Below are 16,584 nucleotides of genomic sequence, written 5' to 3' on the forward strand. Positions count from 1 at the left end.
CATTTAAGAATGATGGATGTCACTGTGTCCTTGGGGACCTTCAATGGTGCAGAATTTTTTGGTCTCAGGGCTTTACGGACAATTCCTTCAACCTCATGGCTTGGTTTTTGCTCTGACATGCACTTTCAACTGTGGGACCTTTATATAGACAGGTGTGTGCCTTTCCAAATCATGTCAAATCAATTGAATTTACCACAGGTGGACAATCAAGTTGTAGAAACATCTCAAGTTTGATCAATGGAAAGAGGATGCACCTGAGCTCAATTTCGAGTCTCATAGCAAAGGGTTATGTAAATAAGGTATTTCAGTTTTTTATTTGTAATAAATTAGCAAATATTTCTAAAACCCTGTTTTCGCTTTGTCATAATGGGGTATTGTGTGTAGATTGATGAGGACATTTTTTCATTCAATCCATTTTAGAATAAGGCTGTGTAACATAACAACATTTGGAAAAAGTGAAGAGGTCTGAATACTTTCTGAATGCACTGTATATGAAAAAATACATGTTTTCAAATATTCAACCAATCGATTGGTCGAAAAAACAGACGACTTTCAGTTGAACAATATTTTTGGCAGCCGGGGACAGCACTAATTTGGTAGCGGAATACATTTTGGGAAATCGGGTCAATACCTTATTTTCCTTATGATTTATTATTATAATTATCATTAAAGAGCCTTCCTAAAAGATGTCATGAGTCTTGTTAAACTACGTGCAATTGCAAATCTGGAAAAGGGGGCCTTGGGGGGAAAAAAGGTGACACCATTTTCCGACACAAATGCAGCAAATTGAGATTAGGGTCCCTGTCAAATTTGCTACAATATGAATATTGGCAATGGGAACATGTAAATAATATATATTTTGAAAGACGTATTGTCACACACCAGATAGGTGCAGTGAAATGTGTTATTTTACAGAGTCAGCCATAGTAGTACGCCGCCCCTGGAGCAAATTAGAGTTGAGTGCCTTGCTCAAGGGCACGTCGACAGATTTTACACCTTTCGGCTCAGGTATTAGGACCAGAGACCCTTCGGTTACAGGCCCAATGCTCTAACCACTAGGCTACATTGACACCAATGTATCAAATTGGGGTTAGGGTCCATGTCTAATTTGCTACAGTATGAATATTGTCGAAGAGAAGATTTTATTGTGATCTGTGAGTCAAATGATGAACAAAAAATCCAAAAGACCTTTAACAAGCTTGATATAAATGCATCCATGTTCAAACAATTCCTGGCTGCCCCCTTGTGTATTGGTAGACAAATTACTTTTCTCCCTCCTGGGAGCCATCAGTGGTGTGTTGCTATATGGTTTCTATACAGAATTGGCCCTGCTGTTCAGCTCTTATCCCATGATGGTCACCAGCGGCAGACAGTTGCTGCTGTCATTAATACAGTGCTTTAGACAGCAGCCTACTTGTATATTTGGTTCAACTGCTTGGCTATTTCTTATCTCTTTTTATTATTTTCAACACTCAGACATACTGTTGGCATAGTAACTCGCTAATTAAGCCAGGTTTTGTCATACTCACAATGTTTGGAAACTCTTAATCAGGCTATACAACTATTTAAGTTGTGTAGCCTATTTCTTTTTGACAGGAAGCAGGGTTAAAAAAAGTAGGTCTATATTTTTGAATCCACCAGCGACTGTGGCTGGTTCACCAAAAAGGTTCATGCCCTGCAGGAAGTACAAGATATTAGTCATTTAATCATGTATTAGATGCCCACGTCGCCAGTTTTGAGGTTGAATATTTCAAAATACTCATCCAGGGATGTGTCCATATATGTTTGTGTGTTTATATTCCAGCAAGCAGCCAATGGAGAGCATGGCTAACTCAAAGGGTCGGGCCACAGATGGCAAGATCACCTATCCGACCGGGGATGAAGGAGATCTCGGACAAGATCTCCAAGGAGGAGATGGTCCGCAGGCTCAAGGTGAGTGGAGAAACCATGGGGGAATACACAATTTACATGGTACCTCATTTGTCAAAATAACTGGCAATATAGGTAATACAGGGTAATTGTGCAGTGAATATGAGGAGATTGATTCGTTCTCTGTCTAGAGTTTGCCTATGATTTCGTAAATTCAGTATCCTCTGCAATGAAAGGGTTGAAAAAAGGAAGAGCAGACCAGCTCAGTGTAGAGTATTGTGTTAATACAGTGTTATCAGTGTTAGTGTCATATTGATGTTCACTGTAGAAAGACGAGATGGCTTTTGCAAAAGAAGACCCACAAAAAACAACCTAAATGTTTACCCCTAATAGGGTATACATTTAACAGCCAGTAAGTATTCAGACCCCTTGATTTTTTTCCACATTTTGTAACGCTACAGCCTTATTCTAAAATGGATTAAATTGTTTTTCTACATACAATATCCCGTAATTACAAAGCAAAAACAGGTTTTTAGAAATGTTTGCAAATAAAAAACGGAAATATGAAATTTACATAAGTATTCAGACCCTTTACTCAGTAGTCTGTTGAAGCACGTTTGGCAGTGATTACAGGCTAGAGTCTTCTTGGGTATGACGCTACAAGCTTGGCACACCTGTATTTGGGGAGTTTCTCCCATTCTTCTCTGCAGATCCTCTCAAGCTCTGTCAGGTTGGATGGAGAGCGTTGCTGCACAGCTATTTTCAGGTCTCTCCAGAGATGTTAGATCGGGTTCAAGTCTGAGCTCTGGCTGGGCCACTCAAGGGCATTCAGAGACTTGTCCCGAAGCCATTCCTGCATTGTCTTGTCTGGGGTCGTTGTCCTGTTGGAAGGAGAACCTTCGCCCCAGTCTGAGGTCCTGAGCGCTCTGGAGCAGGTTTTCATCAAGGATCTCTCTGTACTTTTGCTCTGTTCATCTTTCCCTCAATCCTGACTAGTCTCCCAGTCCCTGCCACTGAAAAACATCCCCACAGCATGATGCTGCCACCACTATGCTTCACCGTAGGGATGGTGCCAGGTTTCTTCCAGAATCAACGCTTGGCATTCAGGCAAAAGAGTTTAATCTTGGTTTCATCAGAACAGAGAATCTTGTTTCTCATGGTCTGAGAGTCCTTTAGGTGCCCTTTGGCAAACTCCAAGCGGGCTGTCATGTGCCTTTTACTGAGGAGTGGCTTCTGTCTGGCCACCCTACCATAAAGGCCTGATTGGTGGAGTGCTGCAGAGATGGTTGTCCTTCATCATTTGAGAACAAATTGACGACCTAAGATTACGAGTTATCCTACCAACGGGACATTAAAAACTGTAAATCTTATGTTTCACCAAGTCGTGGCTGAACAACGACATGGACAACATACAGCTTACGGGATATACGCTTCCATCGGCAGGATAGAACGGCTGACTCCGGTAAGACAAGGGTGGCGGTCTGTGTATATTTGTAAACAACAGCTGGTGCACAAAATCTAATACTAAGGAAGTCTCAAGGTTTTGCTCGCCTGAGGTAGAGTATCTCATGATAAGATGTAGACCACACTATTTACCAAGATACTTTTCATCTATATTTTTCGTAGCTGTCTATCTACCACCACAAACCGATGCTGGCATTAAGATTGCACTCAATGAGCTGTATAAGGCCATAAGTAAACAGGAAAATGCTCATCCAGATGCAGCGCTCTTAGTGGCCGTGGACTTTAATGCAGGGAAACTTAAATCCGTTCTACCTAATTTTTACCAGCATGTTAAATTGCAACCAGAGGAAGAAAAAAACTATAGACCACCTTTACTCCACCCACAGAGACGCATACAAAGCTCTCCCACGCCCTCCATTTGGCAAATCTGACCATAATTCTATCCTCCTGATTCCTGCTTATAAGCAAAAACTAAAGCAGGAATCACCAGTGACTCGGTTAATAAAAAAGTGGTCAGATGATGCAGATGCTAAGCTACAGGACTGTTTTGCTAGCACAGACTGGATAGCACAGTTCCGGGATTCTTCAGATAGTATTGAGGAGTACACCACATCAGTGACTGGCTTCATCAATAAGTGCATCGATGACGTCCTCCCCACAGTGACCATACGTACATATCCCAACCAGAAGCCATGGATTACAGGCAACATCCGCACTGAGCTAAAGGGTAGAGCTGCCGCTTTCAAGGAGTGGGACTCTAACCCGGATGCTTATAAGAAATCCCGCTATGCCCTCCGACAAACCATGAAACAGGCAACGAGTCAATACCAGACTAAGATTGAATCGCACTACACCGGCTCTGACACTCGTCGGATGTGGCAGGGCTTGAAAACTATTACAGACTACAAAAGGAAGCACAACCGCAGCTGCCCAGTGACACAAGCCTACCAGACGAGCTAAATCACTTCTATGCTCGCTTCGAGGCAAGCAACACTGAAGCGTGCATGAGAGCACCAGCTGTTCCGGATGACTATGTGATGACACTCTACGTAGCCGATGTGAGTAAGACCTTTAAACAGGTCAACATTCACGAGGCGGATTACCAGAACGTGTACTCCGAGCATGTGCTGACCAACTGGCAAGTGTCATTTTCAACATGTCCCTGACTGAGTCTGTAATACCAACATGTTTCAAGCAGACCACCATAGTCCGTGTGCCCAAGGACACTAAGATAACCTGCCGAAATGACTACCAACCCGTAGCACTGACGTCTGTAGCCACGAAGTGCTTTGAAAGACTGGTCATGGCTCACATCAACACCATTATCCCAGAAACCCTAGACCCACTCCAATTTGCATACCCCCAACATATCCACCGATGATGCAATCTCTGTGCACTCCACACTGCCCTTTCCCACCTGGACAAGAGGAACACCTACGTGAGAATGCTGTTCATTGACTACAGCTCAGCGTTCAACACCATAGTGCCCTCAAAGCTCATCACTTAAGCTAAGGATCCTGGGACTAAACACCTCCCTCTGCAACTGGATCCTGGACTTCCTGACGTGCCGTCCCCAGGTGGTAAGGGTAGGTAACAACACATCTGCCACGCTGATCCTCAACACGGGGGCCCCTCAGGGGTGCGTGCTCAGTCCCCTGCTGTACTCCCTGTTCACCCATGACTGCATGGCCAGGCACGACTCCAACACCATCATTAAGTTTGCTGACGACACAACAGTGGTAGGCCTGATCACCGACAACGATGAGACAGCCTATAGGGAGGAGGTCAGAGACCTGGCTGTGTGGTGCCAGGATAACAACCTCTCCCTCAAAGTGATCAAGACAAAGGAGATGATTGTGGACTACAGGGAAAAAAAAGAGGACTGAGCACGCCCCCATTCTCATCGACGGGGCTGTAGTGGAACAGGTTGAGAGCTTCAAGTTCCTTGGTGTGCACATCACCAACAAACTATCATGGTCCAAACACACCAAGACAGTCGTGAAGAGGGCACGACAAAGCCTATTCCCCCTCAGGAGACTGAAAAGATTTGGCATGGGTCCTCAGATCCTCAAAAAAAGTTCTACAGCTGCACCATCGAGAGCATCCTGACTGGTTGCATCACCGCCTGGTATGGCAACTGCCCCGGCCTCCGACCGCAAGGCACTACAGAGGTACTGGGCCGTACGCACTACCATCACTGGGGCCAAGCTTCCTGCCATCCAGGACCTCTATACCAGCGGTGTCAGAGGAAGGCCCTCAAAATTGTCAAAGACTCCAGCCACCCCTAGTCATGGACTGTTCTCTCTGCTACTGCACGGCAAGCAGTACCGGAGCGCCAAGTCTAGGTCCAAAAGGCTTCTCAACAGCTTCTACCTCCAAGCCATAAGACTCCTGAACAGCTAATTATTGCTACCCGGACTATTTGCACTGCCCCCCACCCCCACACCCCTTTTACGCTGCTGCTACTCTGTTTATTATTTATGCATACTCACTTTAACTCTACCCACATCTACATATTACCTCAATTACCTCGACTAGCCATAGCCTCCCTACTGTTAATTTACATTACATTTACGTCATTTAGCAGACGCTCTTATCCAGAGCGACTTACAAATTGGTGCATTCACCTTATAGCCAGTGGGATAACCACTTTACAATGTATTTTTTATTTTTTTTTATTCGTTATAAATTTTATTCATTATTTTTAATTGTTTTTTTTCTCCATATTTTATTATATTTTTTATCTTTATTCTTTTATTTATTTATTTATTTTTTTTAATTTTTTTTTTTTTTTTTTGGGGGGGTTTGGGGTAAGGGGGGGTAGAAGGATTACTTTATCCTATCCCAGGTATTCCTTAAAGAGGTGGGGTTTCAAATGTCTCCGGAAGGTAGTGAGTGACTCTGCTCTTTAGTTATTTGCTTTGATCTTTTTTACTTAACACTTAAAATGCATTGTTGGTTGGGCTTGTAAGTAAGCATTTCACTGTAATGTCTGCACCTGTTGTATTCGCGCATGTGGCAAATTTGATTTGATTCTGTAAGGTTCTCCCATCTCCACAGAGGAACTCTGGAGCTCTGTCAGTGTGACCATGGGGGTCCTTGGTCACCTCCCTGACCAAGGCCCTTCTCCCCGATTGCCTAGTTTGGCCGGGCGGCCAGCTCTTAGGAAGAGTCTTGGTGGTTCCATACTTCTTCCATTTAAGTGTGCTCTTGGGGACCTTTTAAAAGCTGCAGAAATGTTTTGGTACCCTTCCCCAGATCTGTGCCACGACACAATCCTGTCTCTGAGCTCTATTCCTTCGACCTCATTGCTTGGTTTTTGCTCTGACACGCACTGTCAACTGTGGGACATTATATGAGACAGATGTGTGCCTTTCCAAATCATTTCCAATCAATTCGAATTTACCACAGGTGGACTCCAATTGAGTTGTAGAAACATCTCAAGGATGATCAATGGAAACAGGATGCACCTGAGCTCAATTTCAAGTCTCATAGCAAAGGGTCTGAATACTTATGTAAAGGTATTTCTGTTTTAAAAAAAATTATAAATGTACAAACATTTCTAAAAACTGGTTTTCACTCATTATGAGATATTATTTGTAGATTGAGGGGGAAAAAACAATCTAATCCATTTTAGAATAAGGCTGTATCGTATGATCAAACACATGGCGGCTGTGCACCATCAGCTAGCAGAATGCTGTTATCCTAAAAATACAGTTATCAGAACAGGGGTGTCTGGGGAGTGAATGTTGATCGCTGGTCTGTCTCCTGTTTTTCACAGCTTTTTAATTAGAATTTTTATACGTCCAAGTATAATATGGCAACATGTATATTTCAGGGTTTCCGTTAGGAAAGTTTGATGCCGGACAAGTCACCAGAAACATGCACATTTATCTGACATTTAAAGAAATGTACCGGTCATCCGTATGAATTGGGTGCTTAACCCATCAGGGCACACATGTCAAACTCATTTCACGGAGGGCCGAGTGTCTGGGTTTTTGCTCCGCCCTTGTACATGATTGATGAGGAACTACTCACACCTGGTTGTCTAGGACTTAATTGAAAGGAATCACGAAAAACCTGCAGACACTACATTAGGGCGTCCCACCACTGCAGCCAGGCGCTATCAATAAACAAAGGATATTGGCCAAATGAGCCACGTTTACGTGTTCTTAAAAACACTACACAATTCCTTGTGTTTCGATGTGTAGCATATGTAAAACTTTATCGCTTATTAAAACAATAATTATCCCCCTCACAGTTCAGCTGTCAGAGATTTCAGCTCTAAATGCATCTTGGTATTGCATGCATGTATGATACACTATATATACAACAGTATGTGGACACCCCTTCAAATTAGTGGATTCGGCTATTTCAGCCACACACGTAAAATTGAGCACACAGCCATGCAATCTCCATAGACAAACATTGGCAGTAGAATGGCCTTACTGAAGAGCTCAGTGACTTTCAACGTGGCACCGTCATAGGATGCCACCTTTCCAAGAAGTACATTCGCTAATTTCTGCCCTGCTAGAGCTGCCCGGTCAACTGTAAGTGCTGTTGTGAAGTGGAAACATCTAGGAACAACAACGGCTCAACGAGCAAGTGGTAGGCCACACAAGCTCACAGAACGGGACCAAAGAGTGCTGAAGTGCGTAGTGCGTAAAAATCGCTCTGTCCTCGGTTGCAACACTCACTACCGAGTTCCAAACTGCCTCTGGAAGCAACGTCAGCACAATAACTGTTTGTCGGACGATTCTGGGGTTTGGCAGATGCCAGGAGAACGCTATCTTCCCAAATGCATAATGCCAACTGTAAAGTTTGGTGGAGGAGGAATAATGGTCTGGGGCTGTTTTTCATGGTTCGGGATAGTCCCCTTAGTTCCAGTGAAAGGAAATCTTAACGCTACAGCATACAATGACATTCTAGACGAATCTGTGCTTCCACATTTTGTGGCAACAGTTTGGGGAAGGCCCTTTCCTGTTTCAGCATGACAAACCCCGTGCACAAAGCGAGGTCCATACAGAAATGGTTTGCTCGAGATTGCTGTGGAAGAACTTTACTGGCCTGCACAGAGTCCTGACCTCAACCCCATCAAACACCTTTTGGGATGAATTGGAACGCCGACTACGAGCCAGGCCTAATCGCCCAACATCAGTGCCGACCTCACTAACGCTCTTGTGGCTGAATGGAAGCATGTCCCCGCAGCAATGTTCCAACATCTAGTGGAAAGTCTTCCCAGAAGAATGGAGGCTGTTATAGCAGCAAAGGGGTGACCAACTCCATATTAATGCCCATGATTTTGGAATGAAATGTTCGACAAGCAGGTGTCCACATACTTTTGATAATGTAGTGTATAAAGGAAGAGAAGCTTAGGCCTAGCCCCAGAGAGGGGGGAGAGAGATAGAGATATGCCGGCATGCTACAAACTCGAACATGCATTTCTTTATTCTTCTTAGAAAGGCTACTGCATCTGCAATACAGATATAGGCTTACAGAACGATGATAATTCATTCATTTTCAATCCAAATATTTTTATAAAGATTGTATTGTTCGATTATAGGAGAATCTCTGGTAGGCCTAAAACATACTTCCTCACCTCAAGTTCAACTTTCGGAGAGTTGGAGCGCCAGTGTAATAGGCTAATAGCCACTGTTTATAGTAATATCAAAAGCAAGTCAAGCCACTGTTTATAAAGAAAATATGAGCAGGATATTATATCGCGGCAAACACAACATTACAGTTGGAATATAATTTGGCCAAAGAAAATGGCTCAACAGAATGAAACGAAACACTTGTGAACTGGTTTAAACTTTCCCATAAGTTTTGAACAAGCTATATTGCGGCAATTACCAAGAAAGTTTTAATGCCTACATGTACCCAAGAAATGACAGCAATAGGCTAATGATATTATTTTACAACAGGCTTATTTATAACCTTAAACTAAATACGGAGCACATAATTGAAAACACAGATCAAACTTAATTTAGCCAACAACAATGTCTCAACAGAATGAAATAAAACACGTTTTGCATATTTAAAGAACTGGTTTAGATTAATAAATAGGCCTACAATAATAATGAGATACAAACATTTAAACGCAACATGTAACAATTTCTAAGATTTTTCCTGAGTTTTATTTAATATAAGGAAATCAGTCAATTGAAATAAATAAATTAGGCTCTAATCAATGGATTTCACATGACTGGGAATACAGATACTGGTCAGAGATGCCTTTATAAATTTTATTTTATTTTTTTAAATAAAAAGGGGTGGGGATCAGAAAACCAGTCAGTATTTGGTGTGACCACCATTCGCCTCATGCAGCACGACACATCTCCTTCGCATAGAGTTGATCGGACTGTTGATAGTGGCCTGTGGAATGTTGTCCCACTCCTCTTCAATGGCTGTGCGAAGTTGCTAGATATTTGCGGGAACTGGAACACGCTGTCGTAACGTTGATCCAGAGCATCCCAAACATGCTCAATGGGTGACATATCTGGTGAGTATGCAGGCCATGAAAAGAACTGGGACATTTTCAGCTTCCAGGAATTGTGTACAGATCCATGCGACATGGGGCGTACATTAGAAGCCAGATGTGGAGTTTCTGGGCTGGCGTGGTTACCCATTGTGTGGCCGGTTGGACATACTGTGGTCCTCTGTAGCTCAGCTGGTAGAGCACGGCGCTTGCAACGCCAAGGTAGTGGGTTCGATCCCGGGACCACCCATACACAAAAATGTATGCACGAATGACTGTAAGTCGCTTTGGATAAAGCGTCTGCTAAATGGCATATTATTATTATTATTATTATTATACTGCCAAATTCTCTAAAACGACGTTGGAGGCTGCTTATGGTAGCGTAGATGAACATTATATTCTCGGCAACAGCTCTGGTGGGCGTTCCTGCAGTCAGCAGGCCAATTGCACACTCCCTCAAAACTTTGAGACGTGTGGCATTGTGTTGTGTGACAAAACTGCACATTTTAGTGGCCTTTTATTGTCCCCAGTACAAGGTGCACTGTCTAACGATCATGCTGGTTAATCAGGTTCTTGATATGCCACACCTGTCAGGTTGATGGATTATCTTGGCAAAGGAGAAAATGATCACTAACAGGGATATAAACAAATTTGTGCGTATGGAACATTTCTGGGATATTTTATTTCAGCTCATGAAACATGGGACCAACACTTTACATGTTAGTTTATATTTTTGTTCAGTGTAATAATAAATAAATAAAAAAATATTTATAAATACTAACAAATAAATACAAATTCCAAAAATTGCATCCTACCTGAATAGCGAGTTGCACAGTAGCTTGCATTTGGCCACTCCAACGTTCTTCTCATCTTTGTCCACTACAATATTAAAACTGGCCATACTGGAAGACATTCACCTTGTCTGTCTCTCTCTCTCTCTCTCTTCCCTCAGCAGCAGGTGCATGCACATAAGGCAGCGCACAAGGAGTAGGAGAATGGTGCTGAAGCGCAAAATTAGGGGGTGTATGATGCGGCAGCCCCAGACAATTTGGCCAGCTACAATAGTTATTTATCGGCTTTTCATTTATTTTATCGGCCGGCAATTACCGGCTATCGGAAACCCTGGTGTATACCCATATAAACTATACTGTTTCCTCTATGGACCAGTGTTCATCTAAAAAGGCTAGTTCTAAGCTAGGGGCGGTTGTGGAATTTGATAGTTCATCACTAGTAGTCCATCCCTCCTATCTATATAGTGTGTAGACGTTCATGGACACAGATCGGGACTCAATCAACCAATCAACCGCTCTGTCTGTCTGTCTGTCTGTCTGTCTGTCTGTCTGTCTGTCTGTCTGTATGTCTGTCTGTCTGTCTATCCAGATGGTGGTGAAGACATTCATGGACATGGACCAGGACAGTGAGGAGGAGAAAAAGAGCTGTACCTGAACCCTGGCGCTCCACCTGGCCTCTGACTTCTTCCTAAAGCACCCGGACAAGGACGTACGCCTCCTAGTGGCCTGCTGCCTGGCCGACATCTTCAGGATCTACGCCCTGAGGCCCCCTACACATCACTCAGACAAACTCAAAGTAAGGACCTAGACCTAACCATAGCCTAACTATAGTCTTCACTCTGATACAATGTCCCCCGAGGTTCTATGCACATCACCAGAAACCAAACTGAAGATCAGGAAGATTCACCTGTAGTGCAGGTTTCACAAACATTTGGTGTTTTTTCACACAAAGCAGTCATTTGAGTAAAATAAAATGTTTTTATTTTTCTCTTTGTCATTGTGGCTTTGATTTGACACATAATCATCAGTTTGGGGATAAATGTGTTGAATTAAGCTATCCTTAATTTTAGGACATATTTATGTTCATAACTCGTCAGTTGAAAGGACTGGAGGACACCAAAGCGCCCAGTTCAACAGATATTTCTACTTACTGGAGGTAAGCTCTCATTGAGACCATCAGGCATCGTTTTCTCATCCACCAGCCAGTATAATGACTGTTTTGTCTTTGACTCACCAGATTATAGCCTGGGTGAAGTATTCTGACGGTGTGTTTTGTCTTTGAATCACTAGAATATAGCCTGGGTGAAGTCTTACAACATCTGCTTTGAGTTGGAGGATAGTAATGACATCTTCACTCAACTCTACAGGACCCTGTTCCAGGTTATCAAGTGAGTAGCTCCATTCCAACCCACTAGAATGACTCCATAGTAGCTGGTCCCTGTTTGTGCTGTATAGCCAACTGCTATGGTTATTGTCATGCAGTTGGCAAGACGGCACAGATCTGGGACCAGGCTAGTGATGGGTGACAGGGCTCGACAATTACGCTTGTCCACTTGCCCGGGAAAAGTACAAATAAAATAAAAGTTGGACAAGAAGAATATAGATTTATGTTGTCCGAATGGACAAGTAAATATCACGCCAAAAATCACAATATCAAACAATTAGGCTACTCGATCAGATTTGGATCGGATCAATGCCTCTTCCGGATGCAGTGTGTTGCACACTGTCCTCCAAATCTCTGCAGAGCACATCAGAATATAATTATTGTAGGCCTGCATTGACCGGCACAAATGGTCTTTAAGTCATGCAGTCGCAAGATGCGTAAAAAAAGTGAGCCTAGCGCCGGTATTCATTGCTAGTTTGTGAGTTGTCTGCCCAGTTATAGCACATTTTTTGTCAGCATTTATTTGTATTTTTTAAATATTAAAACATAGAACTACTTGCAGTGAAGCCGCTCAACATTTACATTACATTCAGTCATCTAACAGACTCCCATCCAGAGCGACCCACAGAAGCAACCCAAGTGTCAACACCATGCTCAAGGGCACGTAGACAGATCTCCACAAGGTCAAAACGTGGAACCCGAACCAGCGACCTATCAGCCACTGGCCCAAGCTCCCAACCGCCAGGCCACCAACCCTCCAAGATCCCTGCCACAGTTCCCAGAAAGCTTTTTAAAAAACATTACAATACATTCATAACAGATTTCACAACATAGTTAAGTGGTAGCTCTCCAGGAACAGGGTTGAGAGCCCTTTTGTAAACGGTACAGCCAAATGGTTACTTGCATAGTAGCAATATCAGGAAATAGATAGTGTCAATATAAATACATTAATATACAGTATGTACAAGAACAATATCAGTGATAGATGAGGTAGTTACAGTTGAAGTCGGAAGTTTACATAAACCTTAGCCAAATAAAAGTAAACTCAGTTTTCAAAATTCCTGACATTTAATCCTTTGTAAAAATTCTGTCTTAGGTCAGTTAGGATCGCCACTTCCTTTTAAGAATGTGAAAGGTCAGAATAATAGTAGAGAGAATTATTTATTTCAACTTTTATTTCTTTCATCACATTCACTCAATTAGTATTTGGTAGCATTGCCTTTACATTGTTTAACTTGGGTCAAACGTTTAGGGTAGCCTTCCACAAGCTTCCCACAATAAGTTGGGTGAATTTTGGCCCATTCCTCCTGACAGAGCTGGTGTAACTGAGTCAGGTTTGTAGGCCTCCTTGCTCGCACACGCTTTTTTCAGTTCTGCCACAAATGTTCTATAGGGATTGAGGTCAGGGCTTTGTGATGGCCACTCCAATACCTTGACTTTGTTATCCTTAAGCCATTTTTCCACAGCTTTGGAAGTATGCTTGTGGTCATTGTCCATTTCGAAGAGCCATTTGCGACCAAGCTTTTAACTTCTGACTGATGTCTTGAGATGTTGCTTCAATATATCCACATAATTTTCCTTCCTCATGATGCCATCTATTTTGTGAACTGCACCAGTCCCTCCTGCAGCAAAGCACCCCACAGCATGATGCTACCACCCCGTGCTTCACGGTTGGGATGGTGTTCTTCGACCAAGACACCCCCTTTTTCCTCCAAACATAACGATGGTCATTATGGCCAAACAGTTCTATTTTAGTTTCATTAGACCAGGGGACATTTCTTCAAAAAGTACGATCTTTGTCCCCATGTGCAGTTGCAAACCGTAGTCTGGCTTTTTTGGTGGTTTTGGAGCAGTGGCTTTTCCTTGCTGAGCAGCCTTTCAGGTTATGTCGATATAGGACTCGTTTTACTGTGGATATAGATACTTTTGTACCTGTTTCCTCCAGCATCTTCACAAGGTCCTTTGCTGTTGTTCTGGGATTGATTTGCACTTTTCGCACCAAAGTACGTTCATCTCTAGGAGACAGAACGGCGCCTCCTTCCTGAGCGGTATGACGGCTGCGTGGTCTCATGGTGTTTATAGTTCTGCGTGCTATTGTTTGTACAGATGAACGTGGTACCTTCAGGCGTTTGGAAATTGCTCCCAAGGATGAACCAGACTTGTGGAGGTCTACAATTATTTTTCTGAGGTCTTGTCTGATTTCTTAGATTTTCCCATGATGTCGAAGCAAAGTTTGAAGGTAGGTCTTGAAATACATCCACAGGTACACCTCAATTGACTCAAATGATGTAAATTAGCCTATCAGAAGCTTCTAAAGCCATGACATCATTTTCTGGAATTTTCCAAGCTGTTTAAAGGCACAGTCAACTTAGTGTATGTAAGCTTCTGACCCACTGGAATTGTGATATAGTGAATTATAAGTGAAATAATCTGTCTGTAAACAATTGTTGGAAAAATTACTTGTGTCATGCACAAAGTAGATGTCCTAACCGACTTGCCAAAACTATAGTTTGTTAAAAATAAATTTGTGGGAGTGGTTGAAAAATGAGTTTTAATGACTCCAACCTAAGTGTATGTAAACTTCTGACTTCAACTGTATACGACTATTGCTAAATTATAAACTTCTTCCTAATTATCAGTATTACAAATGACCCTCAACTCGGTATAATAAATTACCTTAAATTCATCATCCAATGTCTCGGCTTTCCAGTGTGGGTGATCAAATCACACTAGATGTCAGAGGTCATTCAAATCATTTTCATTCTATAGTAGACTAATAATTAACAACAGTCAAAACTGTCACGAGTTGCTAAGCCAGAACCCAGAAGCAGACCAGGACAAGGTAAGTTGAAACGAAGGTGAGTGTTTATTTACAAATTCAAGAGTGATGCTGAATACTCCAGGGAACAGAGGCGGGCGGCGTTGATTAGTTGTTGGGGGGTGCAGTGGTGGATCCCATCCTGGTCGGCGGCCGCCCGACCACCAGGCAGAGGTTGGATGAAGGTTCCGGACGGGTGACTGCAGATGGAACAAAAGCGGGGGTAAGTAAGCAACAAACCAACAAGGTGCAAAAAACAACAAAACTAACGCTAGGCTCTAACGACTGATACTCTGGTAAACCTACTGTTCATGGCTAACCCATCCGGCAGGGAATGGATGTTAGGCCAGAGCCTAAGAAGGGTGATGATCAGGACCAGGTGTGCAGATTGCTGATGGGATGCAGGTGCGGAAATCAAGAGAGCTCCCGGAGCGTTCCAGAACCCTCGGGGAAACTGGAGATCACGAGCAGAAAAAAACTAGTCCACAGACAGGACCCGACTCAGACTGCCGGGATCGTTACAGTACCCCCTCTCGGCCAAACGCCACCGGGCGGACTCCCGGAGCGCCAGGATGAGGCGGTAGAGTCACGGATGAGGTCAGCATCTAGGATCTCTGTCGCCGCGGAATCCAACTCCTCTCTTCAGGACCATACCCCTCCCAGTCCACGAGATACTGGAACCCCGGCCCCGCCGTCGGGAATCCATGATGCGTCGCACCGTGTAGGCAGGACCACCTCCGATCATCCGAGGAGGAGGAGGAGGAGGCGGAGGAGGCAACAGAGGACTGAGGAAAACAGCTTGAGGCAGGAGACATGAAAGGTGGGATGGACTCTGAGCGTCTCGGTAGTTTGAGTCGAACTGCCACTGGATTGATCGCCTTCTCCACCACAAACGGACCAATGAACTTCGGCACAACCTTCCTAGACTCAGTCCGTAACGGAAGATCCCGTGTGGCCAACCAGACCCTATCTCCGATGGGTATAGGTGGGAGCGGGGATCCGGCGACGTCGCCTGGAGCTGATACCGGTCCGAAACTCTAAGGAGTGCCTTTCTGGCCCGATGCCAGGTCCGGTGGCAACGAGCGAATATGGGCCTGAACAGAGGGCACTGAGAGCTCCTTCTCCTGAGAAGGGAACAAAGGGAGGTTGGTAGCCATACAGGCACTGGAAGGGAGACATCCCAGTGGCAGATGTAGGGGAGAGTATGTGTGGGCATACTCAACCCAAGGCAACTGAGAGACCCAGGAGGTGGGGTTGGAAGAGACCAGGCAGCGTAGCGTGGTTTCCATCTTCTGGTTGGCTCTCTCCGCCATGACCATTGGATTGGGGTGAAAACCAGATGTGAGACTGACTGTAGCTCAATGGCCAAACAGAAGGACTTCCAGACAGCAGAGGTAAACTGAGGGCCACGGTCGGAAACGATATCACTGGGCAACCGTGGACCCTGAAAACCTCCTAACCAGGATCTCGGACGTCTCCGAGGCAGAGGGAAGCTTGGCAATTGGCACAAAGTGGGCGGACTTGCTGAATCTGTCCACGAGTAGTCAGAACGACCGTGTTCCCCTCAGAAGCGGGCAACCCAGTGACGAAGTCCAGGGCCGAATACGACCATGGTCGCCGGGGAATAGGAAGGGGGTGAAGTAGTCCAGAGCTGGGCCGATTGGTACTCTTATTCTGCGCACACACTGGACAGGCAGCAACAAAACCCCGAGTATCCTCGGCCATGGCAAGCCACCAAAAACGTCTGCGAAGAAACGCCATTGTCCGAGCCACGCCAGGG

General features: G+C 44.1%; 1 pseudogene; it reads left to right on the plus strand.

Annotated features, from left to right (window-relative positions):
• The first annotated feature begins 1,823 nt into the window (after window positions 1–1,823).
• LOC123481146 lies at window positions 1,824–11,410 on the plus strand (annotated as a pseudogene).
• The last annotated feature ends 5,174 nt before the right edge of the window (window positions 11,411–16,584 follow it).

Source organism: Coregonus clupeaformis, unplaced genomic scaffold (genome assembly GCF_020615455.1).
Source record: "Coregonus clupeaformis isolate EN_2021a unplaced genomic scaffold, ASM2061545v1 scaf3525, whole genome shotgun sequence".
NCBI classification, from domain to species: Eukaryota; Metazoa; Chordata; class Actinopteri; order Salmoniformes; family Salmonidae; genus Coregonus; species Coregonus clupeaformis.